This window comes from Pogona vitticeps, chromosome 2, assembly GCF_051106095.1.
Source record: "Pogona vitticeps strain Pit_001003342236 chromosome 2, PviZW2.1, whole genome shotgun sequence".
Classification (NCBI taxonomy): Eukaryota; Metazoa; Chordata; class Lepidosauria; order Squamata; family Agamidae; genus Pogona; species Pogona vitticeps.
This window is the reverse complement of record NC_135784.1, coordinates 203,479,199-203,501,259: the sequence shown is the minus strand read 5'-3', so window position 1 is coordinate 203,501,259 and position 22,061 is coordinate 203,479,199. Positions and strand designations below refer to the sequence as shown.

At 40.2% G+C, this 22,061-nt stretch overlaps 1 long non-coding RNA gene across 1 annotated transcript in view; it reads right to left on the bottom strand.

The window, feature by feature from the left end:
- Positions 1 to 21,577, bottom strand: part of LOC110083172 (uncharacterized) — a 41,056-nt gene extending 19,479 nt beyond the window's left edge. The window contains exon 1 of the long non-coding RNA XR_002301243.3: positions 19,679 to 21,577. This is a non-coding gene — a long non-coding RNA (uncharacterized LOC110083172). The remainder of the gene's footprint in view (positions 1 to 19,678) is intronic.
- Positions 21,578 to 22,061: the final 484 nt, after the last annotated feature.

The following is a 22,061-nucleotide window of genomic DNA, read 5'->3' as shown; positions in this document are numbered from 1 at the left end:
AACCATAGCTTTGACTATGTAGACTTTTGTCAGCAAGATGATATCGCTGCTTTTTAAGATGCTGTCAAGGTTTGTCATCGTTTTCCTCACAAGAAGTAGGCGTCTTTTAATTTCATGGCTGCTGTCACCATCTGCAGTGATCATGGAGCCCAAGAAAGTAAAAACTGTCACTCCCTCCATATCTTCCCCTTCTATTTGCCAGGAGGAGTGGCCATGATCTTAGTTTTTTTGATGTTGAGCTACAGACCATTTTTTGCACTCTCCTCTTTCATCTTCATTAAGAGGTTCTTTAATTCCTCCTCACTTTCTGCTATCAGAGTGGTATCATCTGCATATCTGAGGTTGTTATTTCTTCCGGCAATCTTAATTCCAGCTTGGGATTCATCCAGTCCAGCCTTTCGCATGACGTATTCTGCATATAAGTTAAATAAGCAGGGAGACAATATACAGCCTTGTTGTGCTCCTTTCCCAATTTTGAACCTATCAGTTGTTCCATATCCAGTTTTAACTGTTGCTTCCTGTCCCACATAGAGATTTCTCAGGAGATAGATAAGGTGCCCAGGCACTCCCATTTCTTTAAGAACTTGCCATAGTTTGCTGTGGTGCACACAGTCAAAGGCTTTTGCATAGTCAATGAAGCAGAAGTAGACGTTTTTCTGGAACTCTATGGCTTTCTGCATAATCCAGCGCATATTAGCAATTTGGTCTCTAATTCCTCCTCCCCTTCGAAATCCAGCTTGTACTTCTGGGAGTTCTCGGTCCACATACTGCTGAAGCCTACCTTGTAGGATTTTGAGCATAACCTTGCTAGAATGTGAAATGAGTGCAATTGTACAGTAGTTGGACCATTCTTTGGCACTGTTCTTTGGGATTGGGATGTAGACTGATCTTTTCCAATCTTCTGGTCACTGCTGAGTTTTCCAAACTTGCTGGCATATTGAATGTAGCACCTTAACAGTATCATCTTTTAAGATTTTAAATAGTTCAACTGGAATGCCATCACCTCCACTGGCCTTGTTGTTAGCCATGCTTTCTCAGGCCCACTTGACTTCACTCTCCAGGATGTCTGTCCGAGACATCCAGATCTTTCTGATATAATTCTTCTGTGTATTCGTGCCACCTCTCTTGATGTCTTCTGCTTCTGTTAGGCCCATACCATTTTTGTCCTTTATCATGCCCATCTTCGCACAAAATGTTCCTTTATTAACTCAAATTTTCTTGAACAGATCTCTGGTTTTTCCCCTTCTATTATTTTCCTCTATATCTTTGCATTGTTCACTTAAGAAGGCCCTCTTGTCTCTCCTTGCTATTCTTTGGAAGTCTGCTTTCAATTTTCTGTAACTTTCCCTATCTTCCTTGCATTTTGTTTCCCTTCTCTTCTCTGCTATTTGTAAGGCCTCGTTGGACAGCTACTTTGCTTTCTTGCATTTCCTTTTCTTTGGGATGATTTTCGTTGCTGCTTTCTGTACAATGTTACGAGCCTCCATCCATAGTTCTTCAGGCACTCTATCCACCAAATCTAGTTCCATAAATCTGTTCTTCACTTCCACTGTGTATTCATAAGGGACTTGGTTTAGATACCTAGCACTATAGGTAAAGGTTCCCCTTGACATTTAGTCCAGTCATGTCCCACTCTGGGTGAAGTGCTCATCCCCATCTCCAAGCCGTAGAGGCAGTGTTTGTCCATAGACAGTTTCCGTGGTCATGTGGCCAGTGTGACTAGACACAGAATGCTGTTACCTTCTCACCGAGGTGGTATCTATTTATCTATTCACATATTTACATGCTTTCGAACCGTTAGGTTGGCAGGAGCTGGGACAAGCGATGGGAACTTACTCCATTGTGTGGATTCCATCTTACAATTGTTGGTCTTCTGACCTTGCAGCACAGAGGCTTCTGCAGTTTAACCAGCAACGTCACCACATCTAGCACCATATTTCAAGAGTATTGATAGTTTTCCTAGTTGATTTTTACAGTGTCCAGGTTTCACATACATAAATAGTAATTAGGAATGCTTTGATGAACTTGACCTTTTTTAAGTTCCTTAATAGTTGCCCTTCTGAGTATTCTTGCCCAGCTTCTGGGTAGCTCATTAATTTAAAACTGATTACAATAAAACAACTCAGAATAAATATATTTTTAAAACACTTAAGATGTATGTAGATTAGCAAGGAAGAAGTTGCATATTCTGGCGGCACCATAAAAAAGGATTGCTCTCCTGTGTACAAAAACCAAAAGATCTTACCAACATCCTATGATATACCTTAATGAACAGGTAGGTTCATTTGACCAGGGGTGGTCCCTCTGGTACTGGACCCAAGCTATATAGGGTTTTATAGGACAAAGCTAGTCAATCATAGGCATCCTTCAGTCTTGAGAGACTATGGTAACGTGCTCTGTATGGAGGACTTGGAACAGCGTCTATTCGACGCTGTATGCGAAGCTAGAGTGTCCCCTCCAAAGCATGAAGCCTGGGTAAAATAATATGGAGGACAGGCTGTTACCCAAGCAGCAAATACCCCCTCTCCACATCACTGAAATAGCCCAATGGAGAGGCAAGAGCCAATACAACTGGTTCCAGCAACATCGCAGGAGTTGCCAGAACAACACGAACTGCCTCTGGGACTCTGGCTCTGGATTTTGCCTCGAGGTTAACTCCTTGAAGCCTTTTCCATCAGTGGATATAGCCACAAGGCAGTGGAGGTTTGAAATCAGGGTTTTCCTTCTCCTGCAAAGCTAGTACTGTACTTTAAATTATATCCAGAAATAAACTAGCAAGAAATACAGCCAATGCAAGACTGTAGATGAGCTTTCACCAACATGAAGGAGCCCCATTTTATACCGCTGGAGGTTTCTAGAAAGTCTAAAGTGGAAACCCAATACAGAGTGAATTGTATTGACCAAAACTCTTTGGGGTAAGTTCCAACCATGGAACAGGAATGATGCTACTGTCAATGGCAGACTGCCACTGATTAATGACTTCCTTTTTCAATTTCAGGGTGGGCACCACTTTATCTCATTGTGTGACTTCTATATGCATAAAAAAGGGAAGTCACAGGTACAGTTGTGCAACAGTTGTGCAACAGAATTTGAGCTAATATTCTCTAACCTGGTTATGACCAATACAAAGGCAACACATGCAAACTTGGGTCTCTCTAGATAGGTTGGTATGACAGCTGTGATCTTAAGCTGGCACAAATGTAGTTCTAGACACAAATTCTAATTGAACTTCTACATAAAGGCCACATTCAGGTGAACTCTAAAGTTCTGGGCTTGATCCTTCAGGCGAATGGAGCTCCATCTAAGACTAGTGGAATTCCTCTGTCCAGATCACTTGAATTCCCAACCTTAAGCACCTCCTTTTTTATTCGTTCCAAAACTGTCTCTAGAGAGATATGAGACTTCCATAGCCACTCTTGGACTTGCAAATAGAAATGAAAGGTGGGTATTATTTTTATATGAGTGATACAGTACCACAAATCTCCATAAAGATGCATTAAGCATTTTCATGTAGACATTAAATAGCCGATGTGGGCCAAGGTAGAAAGCCCCTGGTTGTAAGAGAAATCCATCACTTTCTGAGAACCAATGACTATGAAGAACCAGAAACACTACATTATAATACATCTGAAGGTCATCAGCAAGATAGCTCAGTGGTTTAGATTTCTGGCTGTGGAGCCAGGGGTTAGGAGTTCAATTCCCCACTGTGACTCCTTGAGAGGAGCTGGACTCAATGATCCATAGGATCCCTTTCGCCTCTGCAGTTCTAAGGTCCTAAGATTATAAGACAGTACAGAAGAATACCATGATTAATGGGGTGAAAGGCACTAAAAATTCAAAAAAACACTAACAAGCTCTTGCCCTACCCAGTTCCTGACCTAAATCTTGGATCATGGCAACTAAAATGTCATTTTAGCCTCAAAGCAATTTCTGTTTCAAGGCTTGGATTTGAATTCCAGTGGATCCAAATAATCAATATCCTCAAAGACTGCTTAAACTTGAGAGGCTACTACCTTCTCCGATATTTTGCTTACAAAACAGCGATCAAACATCAGCACATGAAAGTTATGTATTACAAATAACATATTACCAGGGACAGATTGTTAATGAAAGGGCTCTAGTGTTATTCAGAAAATATTGTAATAACTATTAACATTGTTAGCTCTGTGGGGCATAAAAAGCAAGGTGTCCATCGCATGTTATGAATGAAACTAATATTGTAAACATGAGCAACATATTTGTTTTGTATGAAGTAGTTATTAACAGACTACAATTCTTGCTTGAATTGCATACATTTAAGGTGCATGGTTTTGATTATACATGAATTTATTTCAACAAAGTAGTTCGTGTCATTCTGTCAACTCCTGCGACGTCGCTGAAACCAGTTATATTGGCTCTTGCCTTTCCATTGGACTATTTCAGTGATGTGGAGAGGGGGGATTTGTTGGTTAGGTAACAGCCTATCCTCCATATTATTTTACCCAGGCTTTGTGCCCTGGAGAGGACACTCCAGCTTCGCGTACAGCGTCAATTCCAAGTCCTCCATACAGAGCACGTTACCACAGTCTCTCAAGACTGAAGGATGCCTATGAAATAAACACACAAAAAAGCAAGCAAGTAAGCAAATAAATAATGTGCTGCTATTCCTCTCCAGGAAATGGCCTGAGAAAAGTGGGTCTCAGACTTACTGAGGCCCCTCTTGTTGGAAGTGTGGCAGCCCCTGATCTGATGGCAGTAGCCCATCTAGCCCCCTCTCCTAGCCTGACAGCTCCATATGGTGGCTGGGGCATGCTGTACAGTAAATACAGTAAACTCATCTGGAGTATAAACAGCGACAAGACAACCACCTCTACCAGGCATTGCAGCAGGAAATAAAGGCTTAAAAGAGTCTAAAGAAGGGGAGGAAAAGGAAAAAGAAGGGCAGAAACCTCAACCCCTAGGAAGGTGACACAAAGACAAATGCCCCCCCCACTTCTACAATGACTGCATGGAAAGCTTTGTTCCAGCTTCAGAGGGGGATTCTGTGTGTGTGAAGGTTTTGCCCCCTCCCTGGGTATTACAATGTCCTTCTGACTCCAGTCCCATCTTTCAAGTCCTTTGCCTTATCTTCTCCCTACTTTTAACCACTCCCAACCTGTTCTGTCCCCAGTTTTAAAGTGGTGATGGCAGAGTTGGTGGCAGGAGCAGTAGGAGATGAGCAGCAGTAGCAGCACTGACGGTCCCAACATGTCGGGCAATCACGATGACAACCTATTTATATAAATATGACGGGGGTTGATGGTTACTTCGCTGTTATAAACGAAGATCGTGGCTCAAAAAAAGTTTGGAAACCATCACATTTGAGGAAGACCAACACTTCCCTCTCTTGAAGTCAATGAAATCCCTGAAAAGAAACGTGATCCCTTCTTCCCCTATGCAGTGACATTTGCTCTGTATATGGTTAGTTTGAAGGGTTATTTCCTTATGATTTTCCTGAAATGATTGATGATGGAAGTCAGTGGTTTTATAGAAGAGCCTTATTGTTCGTTTAACAGCTAATGGTGTTCCTGAGTGGGCAATCTGTAGCAGGCATGAGGCTTCAGCCCCACTGGAGGAGTGGAGGAAATGAAAAGGAAAGCTGAAGGCCTGGCTGGAGTTAGCTCATGGGGGAGCTGCTTTGGAGCTACGTGCCAAAACTATTCTCTGGGAATCTGATGTAGACAAGGCCGATTGCTTACAGGAAAAGGCCTAGTTTGACTTCCATGCCCTCAGCACATTTGTAAGTAAATCACTTATTGCAAAGACACCAGAGGGTGCTTCCTGACAAGACTTCCATAGTGCAATAAGCCTGCCTCATTCATTAAATTTTACAGGGAGATCCAGATGGTGAGGTCTCTTGCTTGTAATTCCCCATATTCTTCCAGTACTTCTATCTTCTATGTGTATGTGAGTTGAGTGCATTCATGCAACACACACACACACACACATAGTGCGTTAAGGAGGCCAAGACATAATACAGTCATGGTCAGAAATATTGGCACCCTTGCGATTCTGTCAGAAAATGCAACCCTTCTCTCAGAAAATTGCTGCAGTTGCAAATGTTTTGGAACTCACATGTTCATTTCTTTGGTTTGCATTGGAAAAACAGGGGAAAAAAACCAGAGAAGAAAAGTCAAATCTGATACAATCCCACACAGACACCCAAAAATGCACTGGCCGAAATTATTGGCACCCTGTCTAAATTGTAGGAAATAATTGCTTTTCAAGCATGTGATGCTCCTTTAATTTGTATTTAGACACATCTGTCGCATGTCAGAGGTGTGGGCAACATAGTAATCACACTTGCAGCCAGTTAAGATGGAGAAAAGTTGACCTAACCTTTGTGTTGTGTGTGACACTGAGCGTGGAGAAAAGAATGAAGTGTGAAGGCTTGTCTGTGGACTTGAGAGAAAAAAATTGTGGAAGAACATTGACAATCTCAAGGCTACAAGTCCATCTCCAGAGATCATAATGTTCCTGTGTCCACTGTGCGCAATATCATCAAGAGGTTTACAGCCCATGGCACTATAGATAACCTCCCCAGAGGTGGATGGAAGAGCAAAATTACTGAAAAATTACAATGAAGGGTTGTTCAAATGGTAGATACAGAACCCAGATTAACGTCCAAACAAATTCAAGCTGATCTACAGACACAGAGTACAACAGTATCCACTCCCGCTATCCATCGCCATCTGAATGAAAAGGGACACTATGGAAAGAGATCCATCTGACCATAAATAGGTACAGCCTCTGAGAACAATATTGTTCAGAATGATTCTGTAACATATGCATTTGTCTTATTCATTAAAAGCATGCTGAAAGGAATATTGTCATCAAAGACTGTACATCTTTAACACTGCCATTGGAAATTTACAATAGGGCATCCATTGCCTCATCACTGTCCAAGTCCAGATGGCACAGCTTCCTGGAGGGGAATGAGACTCTGCAGGTACAGTTCAAGAGTAGCACTGAGTTTCAATTTCACTTCCAGCCTACTGCTAATTTTATTTAGCTGATGATGCAGGCTATTGATTTCAAGGCAGATTTAACAGTCTTACTAAGCCACAGGGGAATGGTGGCATGTATTTAAATTCCATATGTTGATTAAAGTTGTCAAGGGTCACAGATGCAATTATGCATGCAAAGCTGAATGCATTTCCTATTCCAGGATCCTGAAAGGCAGTGATTAGAAAGTGCAGGAAAGCTAAATTCAGAAGGTAAAAAGATGATGGGGAAAATTGGCTCCTCCTGATTTGACACATTTAGTTACCTGAGTTTACATTACTGATGCCTTTTGACTATGCTAAATGGCATAATGAATGAAGTTGGAATCCAACGGGTAAACACTGATAGATGTATCTTAATCAAAACACAGGAAAAGCACATAGCCATCACTTTGATATGAGGGCTTCCATACTGTGCAGAGTAACATGGCCATCCTCCCCAGACGTCTTTTACTGGAGATCAGATCAGAAGTGATATCTCTTTCCCAGTTCTATCCTAACATTGTCCTGAGATGAGCATTTAACTTTTATCTCTTATGGATAATTTACCTATGTAGGAGAAGGAGAGGCAGGTGATAGTTTCTATTACAGCCACGTGTTATTTATTTATTTGAAACATTTTTACCCCACCTATCTCCTTGAAAAGGACCCAAGGCAGCAGTGACGGCTGTGATGACGTCACCTGCCTATCAATGTTATGCTGGAGCTCATCTGCCTATAGCAGGGCAGGAGGTGGGACTCCAGGAGGTGGAGCTATGTATATAAGGGGGGAGTGAATGATGTGTGTAGGGAGAGCTAGGATGAGAGGATAAAGTTTGAGTTAGGGCATGTATGTTATGAAGTACTGTGTTAGATAAGGTCTGAGTGATAGAGCGATTGAAGGGATTCTTTATTTTAATGATTGACTTATTCAGTTTATATATTGATTTACTACTGTATATATTAAGTTGTACCAATAAACAATAATTTTTATTTTTAAAATCCATACCTTTGTCTGAGGAGTCAGATATATGTGTGTGGTTGGTGGCAGCGTGTTAAGAGAAAGAAAGTGTGAAGTGGCGTCCCCTCTGTGATGTATGAGGAGGCAGCCACAGCAGCTTACAACAATGAAAGGCTAAAATTGAAAACAATGAGTATACAATGGTGGTTGACATCATTAAAAGACAATAGTTAAAACTACGAACAATAAATAAGGAGGCATTTTAGATCCTTAACAGGCCATATTAAGGCAAAGATCATAAGTATACAAAAATTTTAAAATGTCACTAGGAGAAATGGAAAACACAAGTAGTACAAGCTTACATTCCTTAGGATGGACACTCATGCCAGCCCTTTTCCCCAGCTCCACCCCTAGGCCAATGGTTCCCAACCATTGTACCCATATGTTCTTGGGCTAAATCTCCCAGAAGCCCTCTCCACTAGCTGTGCTGGCCAGGATTTATGGGAATTGTAGTCCAAGAACATCTGGGTGCCTGAGTTAAAAAAACACTACAGCTATCTCACTGCCATCAAACACGCACACATTGTTTTTAATCCATGTAATTTTATAGACCAATGCAGATTGGTAGGAATAAAAGCTGTTTTCAGCAGGCGTTCCAGAAGAAAAAGAGAGAGCAAGGAAAGGAGAAAGCGCCAATTTTCCTGAAGCCTCTTCACTGCTCTACAAGTACTGTACATCCTCATCCATGTGCACATTTTAAAACAGACATTTACTGTAAATTTCTTTTTTAAAAAAAATCACAGTGCATATGTTTTTATATAGAATGAAAACTATTATTTCACAAAACTGAGCACTATTTTTAAAACATCCATAATTCTAAAACTATTTTTATCACAAAATTCAATAAAACTTTCTCAGGCATATAAACAGGAAAATCCAAGATAGCTTACGTATCTAAAGTACCTTCGAAGGCCTGTAAATTTAGCAACAGAAATCTCTCTCTCTCTCATTCTTAATGGAATCGATGTGTTTGCTTGCTTTTACCCTCTCCTGCAGCAAACCAACCTCCTCATGGCCTTCTTAAAGTACACTGAAAACGTCAGCTAAAGAACTCTGGGCTACCTATGTTTTAAGAGTCCAGGCCTCACAGAAAGGCATACAACTCTTCACATTTCAAAGAAGAGAATCCTGCATTTTCAGAAACTGAAGTCTATCATTAATAAAATGGTAACAGAAGCAAGGAGCCAGAGAGGAACAGGATTTGGCATTATCAGCTGGGAACTGACATACCGTAATTTTATGTTGACATCAAACCACTCTGTAGGAATTCTGAATACTTTGCAATAGTGAATGTCTTATACTGTAACAGGTTTTTTATCATTCAGTTTTCTTCAATTTAAGTACCGCTTTTGTTCTGGAGATACCGTGACTTAGCCTTCCCAGTTCATGCAGAATTTGATGATCCATGGGCTTTATCTAAATCAACCCTGTGTTTCTTACATTTCTTCCTACGGTATAAAAAAATTCAGTATCATGTAACATTTTAGGAAGGGGCTCTCAGATTTGAATGTGGTACATTAAAAAAAACTTATAACCATTCACTCCCATATAAAAAAGTAAAATATCAAGGAGAGGCATAGAGATTTTTTAATGCTGTAAAGCATTATCAGTAGTTATGCTTGATCAGTTATTTCATCATAGTTTGTCTTGTGTAACTTTGGTCTAGTTCTTGCAGAACTAGCAGATATTTGCTAGCATTGCAAGAACAAGGCAAAAAAACAACAACCACACAACAATGTGACAGCGTGTTTCAAACTGACTGTTAATATAAATATGGATAGACAGGCACTTAGCAAAATACCTACCTGCAGCCAGAAAAGAAAAATAAGTGGATAATGGAGAAGAGAATATATGGATGACCTATAGATGGAATATCATTCTACAGAAACATTGCAAAGTAGGGAGCCCTTGTACTTGCTGCTCAGTCAGATAGATTTCAGATAGTAGAATATCTAGTCACAGATGCTTAGCGTATAATGCGATAGGGATCAACGTACACCCAACACTACCAAGAGTCAAATATGAGCTTTTCATATGAGAAACAAGCAGGCATATCAGAAGCCTCAGGCTATTCCAGTCTCACTTTGGATGATATGATGAGCTATATGAAAAACTGCCAAAAGACAAAGCAAAAGGGATCTGCAAGGAACAATATTCTTCAAAAAGTTATCTTTTGAGGATTAAACAGAAGAAAGTTTTTAAAAAACAAAACAAAATGGTTGCTGTTAAAGCAAGAAAGAATTTCCTAGGATACAAATTAGAGAGACTTTTGATACATGATTTTGCACATTTTCATTTAAGAAATATTCTTCTTGTAAAAATGGGTGGTTATGACTTATTTGGTCCCAGATTTACTACAGCAATGTTCATAACCTGTTGGCTGGGGATGTAGAGTTGGAACCAAACACATCTGGATGTGCCATAGTCTCCAGTTATCATCAGAATGATTCTAACATGTTTTGACAAGTAAAAAAAGATACTCAGTCTTTTAAATAGCTTATTTATATCTCTCCCTTCCTCCCAAATATTCAGGGAGACAAACATGCTCCCCCCCATCACTCAACAATCCTACGAGGTAAGTTAGATTGTGCTGTAACCAAGGTCACCAAGCAAGCACCATAGCTAAACAGTGATTTGATCACAGGACATGGCAGTCTATGTTCAGTTTTCAAATCACTACATCATAATAGGTCTCTGTCCATAATTTCAACCAATTAATATCTCAGAAGCACATGAATTGCATACTACTTTGTTTAAGATGTGGGTCTCCTGTTCATTAAATATCGATAAAAGGGGAAGAAAACAATTATCTAATTTGCTTCTTAAACAAATTAGCAGAGGATGTTCTTGGGTTTACTTTTTATCCAGGATGGTCGCCAGACATGAAGAATGTCACTGCTACTCATTTTTACGCTTTTGATTGTATTGCACTCTCCTGGATCAACAGTGCAAAGTGGCAGAGAAGAAAGTAATCCTATATTTACACTTAAGCACAACTTCCACTTGAAACACGGACAAGTCTAAGATATTTCACTGCTGCATATCACAACTGCCCTGAATTGAAGGTGGCAAGGGTATGGTAATTTCACAAGTCACAGAACTGTACTGATAATTATATAATGTCATCTAACACATCACACTTAGTAAAAAATCTGAATATGGAACATTTTAACTGACTCTGTGCCATGTATGTTGAAAAGAGAAAGGTTCATATGTCCCGTTTTTTTTACCATTTTAGAGACTCATTCCAACAATAGCATAGAACATGAAGCAGATCAGAAAATTATGATCAACTCTTTTTGTTCCACCCTCACCTGAAAGCTCAAATATCCAGAACTAAAATATGTAACATAAGAATTCCCCCACTTCTGACTGCACATGCAAAGTTGGATACTGTTCAAAAACTTGCAAAAGGAAGAACAGAACAAAGCTTTCTCAGAAACATTCAGTATGTTTACTGTGGTATGATTGCTTGACTTTTTGAGATGTGCAGAGGTAGTGAGGTAACCAGGTGAAAAAGAGGATGGGGTCTCACTATCTTGATAGTTGCGTGGAAGAAGAAATTTTATCAGTTACAGCTCACACTAAAAACTGCACCTGTTGAAATTTCCTTTTAACCCGCTGTAAAGGTCTAGTAGCCCTGTTCTTCATCTGGTTTTGCTACATAGAGGTTATGCGTTATTGGTGCCCGGGAGGACACCAATATACACTGATCAGCCACAACATTAAAATCACTGACAGGTAAAGTGAATAGCATTGATTATATCATTATAATAGCACCTGACAGGGGCGGGATATATTAAGCAGCAAAGGAACAGTCAGTACTTGTATTTCTTCTGTTGGACTCAGGAAATATGGGCAGGCAAAAAGAACTGAGTGACCTTGACAAGGGCCAAATAGGGATAGCCAGATGACTGGGTCAGATCATCTCCAAAACAGCAAGTTTTGTGAGGTGTTCCCAGTATGCAGTGGTTAGTACCTACCAAAAATGGTGCAAAGTAGACAACCAGTGAATCGGTGCCAGGGTCATGGGCACTCAAAGCTCATTGAGGCACATGAGGAGCGAAGGCTAGCCCGTCTGCTCCAATCACACAGAAGAGCTACTGTAGCTCCAATTGCTGAAAAACTTAACGCTGCCCATGCTAGAAAGGTGTCAGAACAGCCAGTGCATCGCATTTGCTGCGTTTGGAGCTTCGAAGCCACAGACCAGTCAGAGTGCCCATGATGACCCCTATGCACCACCAAAAGTGCCAACAATGGGAACATGAATGACAAAATTGGACCATGGAGCAATGGAAGAAGGTTGCCTGGTCTGATGAACCATGTTTTCTTTGAGATTCAGGTGGATCAAATACATTGATAAGACCAAATTTGTATGTTTGGGGGGAAATTGTCAGTCCCAGCCACTATTTTCATTTTGAAGGTATTCAAGCATTCATGGCTCTAATTCACACTTTGAAAGTAGTGATCTAAAGCAAAATAAACTATGAGTTTCTCTTATAAGATGCCCTCATATTAAATGGACTGAACTTTTGACCCTGCCAATCAGAACCCCATTCAATGACTGTAAAAGAAAGCCTTTAGCTCCTTTCTGGACAAACATTTATAACTCCTTCCTGTGAAAACATTTTAAAAGATATTTTAAAAAAACAAAGAATAATACTCATCCATTTAAGCTGTGAAATCTCTCCCCTCTTCCTACCAATATAGTCTACTCATTTGATACTTCTGGTATTGTATAATCATTGTTGTTAGCTTAAATACTGTATTTTAATTGTAAGCCACCTTGGATCCATAAAGAAATCCCAAACAGGAATTATATTTGAAAAATATCTCTGAATAGGTCTTTCATACCAAGAGTCAAAACAAACGTAACAGGTGGATGGATACAATGATGGATAGATGGATGGCTAAACAGACTGACATATATAGGAAATTTGTAAAGATGGCTTCCCCATCAGAAAGATGAATGGACCCATGTCCTTCATCTCTTCCTTAGCTCTTCCTGGTTGCCCTGCTTTATCTTGGGCAATGACATCATCTTACATCATCATATTCTATGGCAGTTATGCTCCTTGCCCCTGCCCCACCAACCAACAGGTTACCATAAGAACAGGCATAAACACTTTTGTATCCTCCCCATTCCACTGCCCACTCCCTACCAGATTCTTGTTCAGTTGGGAATGGTGGAAGTGCTCTCTCCAGTGACTGGGGGAAAACACTTCCTTATTTGCCATGGAAAGTAAGACGTTTTGCCATTTGGATATTCAAATGGATCCTTTATTTTCTTTCTTTTTCCAAGAGGGTTACAGGGAAGTGAACTGTGAAGCTATGGATGCAGAGCTGGGATATCCATAAGGTCATTGGCTAGGTTAGCTCAAGCAAAACACATGTAAGTAGATGAAGGAATAAAAATTGAGAAACTGAGGGGGAGGATCAAGGTGTTTACTGCTCAGTAGCTGCAGGACATAATCCAGAAATTTCATTTAAACACTGTATCCATGTCGACATTAGATCAGATGATTCTATGAGTCTTTGGTTTTTATCATTCTTGTATTTACGGTACTGGTATTTACCAGTAAATGAGCAGTTCACTGTGGGGGTGAATAAAGGGAATGGGAGGGGCTTAAGTTGAGAGCAGGTTATTGACTGTGACACAACGTGAAATAAGTGGTGAGGAGCTGGTTGTGTGATGAAGGATTGGCTGAGGGGAGGTTGTTAATAGGGTGAGTAGTAGGCATTGTGTGAGGGACATGGGGAGGTAGGCTGGGAGAATAAGGAGGTGGCTAAGAGGGTAAGGAAGGACCGTGTAAAGGAGAGGGGGCTAAGAGGGTGAAGGGGCTACAGGGGCTAACTTAAAATACCAATATGGCTGATCATGTGTTCGATTCAAACTTTAAGGGGGGAAAAGGCTTAAAATACACTTAATAAACAAACAATAGGGAAGTTGCCAGAAAATGAGAAAACTGCAGATGAGAAAAATGTACATAGATGGAAGCTGATGCAGAAGAAACTAGAAAACTCAGCTTCTACAAGAAAATCATTCAGAGGGCCTAAGAAAGGCAGGTATTGTGAACTTGATGCAGCAGTGCTTCCCTTCATTCAAGAGCAAATTAAAAATGGAATGCCTGTCACCCGAAAAATCATACAATTGAAGGCACTGGAAATTGCCAGTGGATTAAAAAATTCCTAGGCATGAATTTAAAGCAAGCTTTGGATGGTGGCGTAGATTTATTCTCAGAAATGGCCTCTCTCTAAAATACGGGTACATGTCTTCCTATTCATCAAATAAAATACTGTTAGTAAAATACTGTTCTACTAATGTGTATATTTTCTTTAAGTTAAAAAAAGTTTAAAAATATTATTTTTTTAAAAAATAGCACCAAACTTTAAGGGTGTGGCTTATAATCAGGAGCGGCCTATACTCGGAACAATACAGTATATAGTCTCCCATTTTTATGCAGTATATCTTATACCAATGTATGCCTGCAACTCTGGGGTTTTATATACATATTTGCTCGCTAAATAAATTTTAGAAAAGAAGATTCCTTTTTTAAACTTTTACATCAAAAATTTCAAAGGGCTATCCAGAGGGAAAAGTTAAGAGTAATACAAGAGAGGGTGCAAAATCTTCTGAGAGTACAAATAAATTCCTTGCCAGTTGTGTGTAAAACAAAACTCTGCAAGTGTCTCATAGGGAGTCTGTATAAGTCAGGAGCCCTGTGAAAACATTCAGATATTCCTTTGTGGAATCTGACAAGCACTAGGAGAATGGGACCAAGGCTTCAACCCCTGGGAAGACAGGTCTGGATTTGCAGAAAAGAACAATGCCCACAGGAACACTTCCCTTTTATTTCAGAGAGAGGAACAGATTATTATTAAATGTTAGACAGATGGGTCCTGGGGAATAGTATTGAAATGGAGAGACTAAAATAAAATAAATCTTTTAAAATACTCACAGAATTTAGAAGCTGCTCTGATAGGAGCCAAAGAAAGGGCAGAGGGCTCACTTGGTGTTCTTGAGAGGTTGAAGAATAAGTGGAAAAACAAGACGGTAGCAGGAAGGAGCAAAGGATGCAAGAGAGAGAGAAAAAACACAGCTATGCTTCCTGCTTCATAGTAAAACTGTACATTTTATAATATCCCTTGGTTAAGGGACATCCATAATAGAGCAGTGTGTCCCTGGTAAAGCTGAGCAGTGTTTTAAGGCCCTCAGCCCTTCCACAGGACAGCCTCTCATCAGGGGAGGCCACTGTGACACCAGGAGGAAGCCCTTGGAGCATCAAAAGAAGCTCTCCATCTCAGGCCTCAGACCTGTTGCGGCCTCCAAACGCCAGTCTCTCCACTCAGCCAGGAGACTCATCACCTCTCTGACCCCAGCAACGACAGACCCACATGGAGTCTGCAGGAATCATCGGCAATGCCATCATCCACCTCTGCCATTCCCTCTTCCATCCATAGAGATGGAACTAGACATCAGTCTCAAGTACCTTTACCTGTACCAATGGTCTTCCCCTAAAGAAGGCTTCCTCCAACTGCCATGGGACAAGTGTATGGGTAACCCCCTCTCCCATTCACAGTCTGTGCCCAGCTTATAGCTGGGACCCTGCTGTGCTGCTGTTCAAGGCCAGAACACCACAAAGACACCTCTGTCCTAAGGCCATTGCAGGAGAAACTGTCAAGGGCACACACTGAGCCTACCAAAGCGAAGAGAAGAGAATGCCCACCACATGAAAGGAAACCATGCATGAACTTTCTCAAGGCGGAATCTGGAGGCTGAAATTTTTCTCACCACAAGCGAGGTGGCAAAAAAAGTGACTCATAAGAAATGGATGAAGGTCTCAGTGTCAGCTGTGGTGGGGCCAAAGAAAGTGGCCCACAAGCCCCAGCAGTTCAAAACCAAAAGCTCTGTGGGCAAACCTGAAGAACCAAATCCTATGAAAAAGAGGCCATAATCACAAAGCCAAGGGAAAGTAAAAGTGAGTGCCCCTATACCTGGCGCCAGAGGGAAACAGAAAGAGATCAAGGTGGCAGCTGAGGAGCCCCATAAACCAATCCTTACGATGAGTCATCTGCAGTGGAACATGATGGAATCTACCCACTGGGGAAGAGCAAGCTCCCACCAGCACCACCCAAGGAACAGCTCCCTCTCGCTACCCCCATTCCAGCAAAGCCACTGCTGGTGATGGGAACATGGGGAAGACCCTCGGGTTCCCTGCCAAGAATCCCAAAGATATCTGCCTCCACATCAGATCCTTAGAAACCCTCAGTACCTGGCATCCTCAGTGTCTGTTCCAGTCCAAAGACCAGCAGTCAACCAGCTAGTCTTATCCTACAGTTATCAAGGAAACAACTATTCTTCCTTGCTGTACGAGGCAAGTGAGTGGAGAACACAGCAGGGCACCTGAGTTTTGATCCCAAGAGAGGCCCGGAAAACAGTTACCAGAAATTGGGCCTTCTTGGTGATAACCCCACAACTATAGAATACTCACCCACCCAAAGTTTACCTGGCCCCTTCACGGGGCACTTTTAAAAAGCTATTTAAAACCCAGCTATTTAGACAAATCTTTTCTGAACAAATAACAGCCTGATGCAACAGTGCCCCGATAATATAACATTCAACATACTGTCATGTTTTTATGCTTTTAATTGTATTGTATTATATTCCTGTTTCCACTGTATTTTATGGTATTTTGTTTTGTGCTTTTAATTTATTGATGTCATTCTATTTTGTTATTTTATTGTTTTGTCTAGTTGTAAACCACCCAGAGTGGCTTTGGCTGCCAGATGGGCATTATATAAATCAAACAAACATGGACCAGCATTTCCAGGAACAACACTGTTCCTCTTTCTCAACCACCATGTTTGGCCCAAACCTGTGGAGGCCCATGAACAACACCCAGTCATCCATGGTACTTGTAGGCCATGCTGTGGATCACCCTGCTTTCCACAATACAAACGGGACACCTTCATTGCATTGATAACACCATCTGACAAGCTGCAAGTCTCAGAGCCAATAACGGAGGAAAAACACCCCATCTGGGAGACAGTGAAATCTCAGGCTCAGAGAGAGAGGGAGGAGGCAGCCCATTGGATCTCAGTGGGGCAAATGAAGTACATTGTGGGCATTTCCATCACCTGTGCCTATCCTTGGCAATATTAGGAAGCCAGGGACTTTGTTCTGGGGACCAAGGACAGCAATCTCAGGGAATTCAGAGTCGTATGAATTTTTGTTTTATACGTTGTAGGTAGTTCCAGTAGATACAGATATAGGTATGGGTGTAAATATTTAAATATATGTGCAAATTTAATATCATATATAGCTGTGTTAAACCAGTCAGGTTATGGGAACAATTATATGCAAATATATTTTTATAGGATAGGTATCAATGAATAACATTAAATAGTTCAGTAACAGATTTTTAAGTATGTTACATCACTCTTTTAATAAAGGAGGGTCTCAGGTAATTTGAAAGTTAATTTTAGACTATTTTTACGTGGTACTTATACATAAATACATGGATGTCTGTATTTGATTTTTTTTTATGAGATTTCCCCTTGCATGGTGTCACTTTGTGAATAGTAGTAAGCAGACGAAAGCATCTTGTAGACCTTCTTGACAGCTGCCATTGTTGTTGTCAATATTCAGGCTGTCCTTTGCTATATACGTAAAGCTCAGCATCCTTTTTTGGCTGGCAACGTGGGCCCAATCTTGTGCAGCAAGATTGGGCCATTTCTGGCTTTTTGAATCATAGGTATAGAAGCACAACATCCCACATTCACAAATCAAGAGGTGTTTTAAAAGAATTGAATATTATCTAAATTAGGTATTGGCAGCTCACGGCTTTCTATATGTTGTTGGACCAACCCTAACTCATGGGTTCCCAAACGGATGTGTGAAGAAATTTGTGGAAGAGCAAGTCTCAAGACTCAGATTTTCAGAAAGAAAATATATTTGTTGCCAGTTTTTAAAAAATTCTATGACATATGCATATCATTACTAGAGTTCAGAATTCTTTAAAATTGTCATTTTATTAAGTTTTTGTGTTTATAATTTCTATTAAAAATAGAACGATATCAAAAGGGGGTTGGATGATAATAAAAGATGGGAGGGCAACGTGGCTTTTTCAAACTACAAAAAGGGGTGTGGTGTCAAAAAGTTTCAGTTCTGCTGCCATATCCCTAGTCCTGTAACTTGTTTTGGCTGGGGCTGGTAAGATCTGCAGTTATGGTGTAAAAATCTCAGTTTCAAATTCATTATGTTTCCCCAAATTCCACTAGCATTTCCCCCAAACACTTTTTGTTCATCAGCTTGACACTTGTTTTTTTCCTGCACTGACATTAGTGAGCATTTCTCTTCTGAGTTTCTCCTTCTGCATGCATTTATTTCCATATTTTGCCTAGCTTGAACAACGTTTTCCCATTGATTAAAGCATCAGCAGTTCACATTTTAAAAGATGGATAATTTAAGGGTATGCTTCATTTCTCAAAAGTACCTTTGCTGGCCTCATAAAAGAGTGAAATCTAAAGCAGCCATTCTCAATGGTGGCCCTCGAACATTTGAAGGGGTCACAGACAGGAAACAATTCTTCACACAGACCACCTTATAAGGTTTGATATTTGACTTATACAATTCTGATTTGGCCTATATTTCTTTCATATTATGCCTGTAGCCCCCAAAAAGTTGAAAATGGCTCACACGGTGTTTAGGTGTGCTTTTCTCATAATATATCTCAAAGACAAAAAAAGACTAATTTAATTGAGACTCTCAAGTCTAAATAATTTTTTTTCCATCTTCAGCTGTTTCACTTCTTGCTCACTTCTGACAGAGAAACTACTTTATTATGAGCCATGCCCGTAACTATGGTCACAATCCTAACCAGCCAAGATGGTTGAGGTGAGACATACGCCTGTTGAGGCTGTCATGAATCCAAACTCCTGCAAACCTAAGAATTTTAGAAAGTACTTTGGCTTAATTTTGTGCTGGCACAGTGGCTGTAAATCTGGGAGGAGTCTGGACCTGCCATAATCCAGTTCTTCCTCTTCCCTGTCCTCCCTTTTTTGGCTCTTCTGTTGGCTGATCTCAGTCAGGATAGCAGTTGTGCCAGCAAATCTGAGATCAGTCAGTGCAAGGTGTAGTCACTGATACAAAAGGTTTATGCCCATTCCAAACCAACTGCAGCCAGTATTTCTTTAGGTTAAATTGCACTTCCTTCCTTGATGTACAAACACAGCAAAACAAGGTGATGGAAACTTAAAATGGCAGAATAGATAGTGCCACTTCAGACTTCAAAGGGATACTGTTTTAGAGCTACACCTGGTGTTTATTTATTCCTTAAATGTTTCTAGCCCATCTTTTCCAATAGACATTCTCTCAAAATGGTTTCCATATAACATTAGAATATAGTTATACATCAATAAAGTTATATTGAAATACTAAAATATTCAGTCAATAACAGCAGCGGGGGGGGGGGGGGAAGGAGACACAATATTAGACCAGCAGAGCACATTTAAAATCAACCAAGCCATAAAACCTATTTATATGTAAGTTAAGGCTGGTAGGATTGCAGTGTCCTTGAAATGAGAGAAACCTAAATGAGTCTTTAATGCCTACCTGAAAGTCAGTAAAGAAAAAGCTATAGATCACGTACAGTACCTGGAAGAGATGTCCACAGTCTTGAAACTATAATGAAAAACTATTTCTCTCTCCTGTTCACCAGTCTCACTGATCTCAGTTTTTGGCCTCTCAGACTGATACTAAAGCATGCACAGGTGAAGGCTGTTGTTTGGGTAAGAATTCATGTTGAAATCACCTGGCAAGTTAAAAAAAATCCTAATGTATTAAAAAAAAAACTGTAATCCAACCAGGAAGGACTAATGATTAAATGCTTGACAAATTACCCCTTTGCTTGGACTGCTTGTGTCTAGCATACTCAGACTCTGCGAGACTAATTTTTAACCTGGAGATTTTATTTTTAAAAAAAAAAAAAGAAGAAGAACCTTCAGCCTGAAGATACTGCTTGTGCAAACACCCCTCAACTCCATCATCTTGTTCTGCTACCCATATAATCTTGGTTTATCTCTCATTCAGTTGCCTTCAGCAAATTTTAGGTTATGGCCTAACTTTAACTGGGGTACGCCTTCTAGTCTTTTTGCTACAAAGTGCTGCCACTTAGTCTTCCATTCATCTGAAAGAACTATTTGGAAAATTTACTAATCTTCATGTTAATAAAGTCATAATCTTTCTATTCCAGTCTCAGATTAAACCCCCTAGTCTCTTTAAGGAGTTTTAGTCAGCTCACCTGTGGCAGTGTGTGAATAAACGTTATTTTTTATATATTTTTCTTTATGTTTTGTTATGTTTCCTATGTTTGTTCACACATTGTTATGCTGAGAGAAGTCATACTTTGGTTGTCTCTTGAATGAAATCATAACGTGACTGGAAACGCCCAAAGCCTAGCTTTCTCACTCACAGTCTGGGCCTAAAAACCTGGCCCAGTTTTCATGGCCTCAGCTGCCTGTGTTGAGGAGAGAGATTTCCAGATAAGCTTGAGAGTGAGGGAGCTACCATTGTTTTGCTGGTTCGGCAGCATCAGCAAATGAGATCGGCTGTTAGAAGTTCCACAATAAATATTATTGATTAGAGTTTCTGCCTGACTATATAAAGAAAGTCTGTAAGATAAAGAAAGGGGAGAGGGAGCAGAGCTGGGGAAGTTATCAGCCTCTGAGTCTGTCTCAAAATCAAAATGCATCCCATATTATATATGCAGCTTTGTGGCAGTCCTTGCATACTCGAGAGTAAGCATGTGCAGCGCCAATTCAAGCCTCAACCCAAACCTTTCCCCCCATCTGTTTTTCATTTTAAAAATCCAAGTCTTAACCAGGGGTTAAAGAAGAAATTGGTTTTGTTTAACCCCTGTGGTTTGAATTTTTAAATAAAAAACAAACGGGGGAAGGTTTAAACATCCTGCACCTGCTGGTCCCAATCCATATTGGCCTTGCTCATGCTTACATTGAGTAAAAAGAAAAACCTGACAGAAATCAAGAAGTGTTTAACAGAGGCTGTAGTTCGACTCTGAAAGAGTTAGGAAAAGAGTACAGTATGAAGTCAGGGGAGCGGTTGCTTAGGCAAACAAGAACTGAAATGTGAAGGCCGGATTTAAAAGGGGGAGATACATTGTTCCCTCCCTTCTATGTTGGGAGGAAGGGTTCTTTAATTTCCTCTTTGTATTTCTGATCCTCAAAGGAGATTGTGCTGAAGATTGGCTGGTGAAGATACTCTCTCTTACTAGCAATGGTAACTAAGGTGATTTAAATACATATCAACAATTCCATCCTACAGCTTGAAAATCAACATTTTATCCCCTTATACAAATAACTCTCCTACGAATCATCTTGTTGCTGTTCAGCTTGTCCCTAGTGGTGGTGTTGATATCAGCTGTACAACATGGGAAGCAGGCAACTGACAGCTAAGGACTTTCTGTGTGTGAGAACAGTTAAAAGCTTGTGGAGCAGGAAATTCTGTTAGGTTACAATTCACATATTGCCCAAAGACAAAAAATAACACAAATTTTCATGGGCATATATATATAAGAAATTTAAGAAATAAGTATTATAATTTAAAGAGGCAAACAGCATCTCTCTCTAGATTAGGAAAAGACAATGACAAGCTTATATATGCTTTCCCCCCCTTCATCCCAAACTCAGTTGTTGACGGCCAAAGCTAGTGGTCTCCTGTCTTAAGTTTTCTTTTTCAAATCAACCTCTCACATGAAGGACACGCCAAAATAGAGAACTGTTTACTGTATAATGTAGGACACAGGGCTACACTCTTCATATGCCTGTTTTATTTATTTGTGTCAGAGCTTTACAATGTGTAACACACTGACCACAAATTAATAAATATATACAAGTAATTAAATAAAGATTTTACTAAGGAAAATATATATATGAAAACCTATGTGATTTTCTTCTACTGCAAACTTTATTTCCCAAGAGAGGGGTGCAATCAGATGGGCATTTGTCTGGCTGTTTGGTAT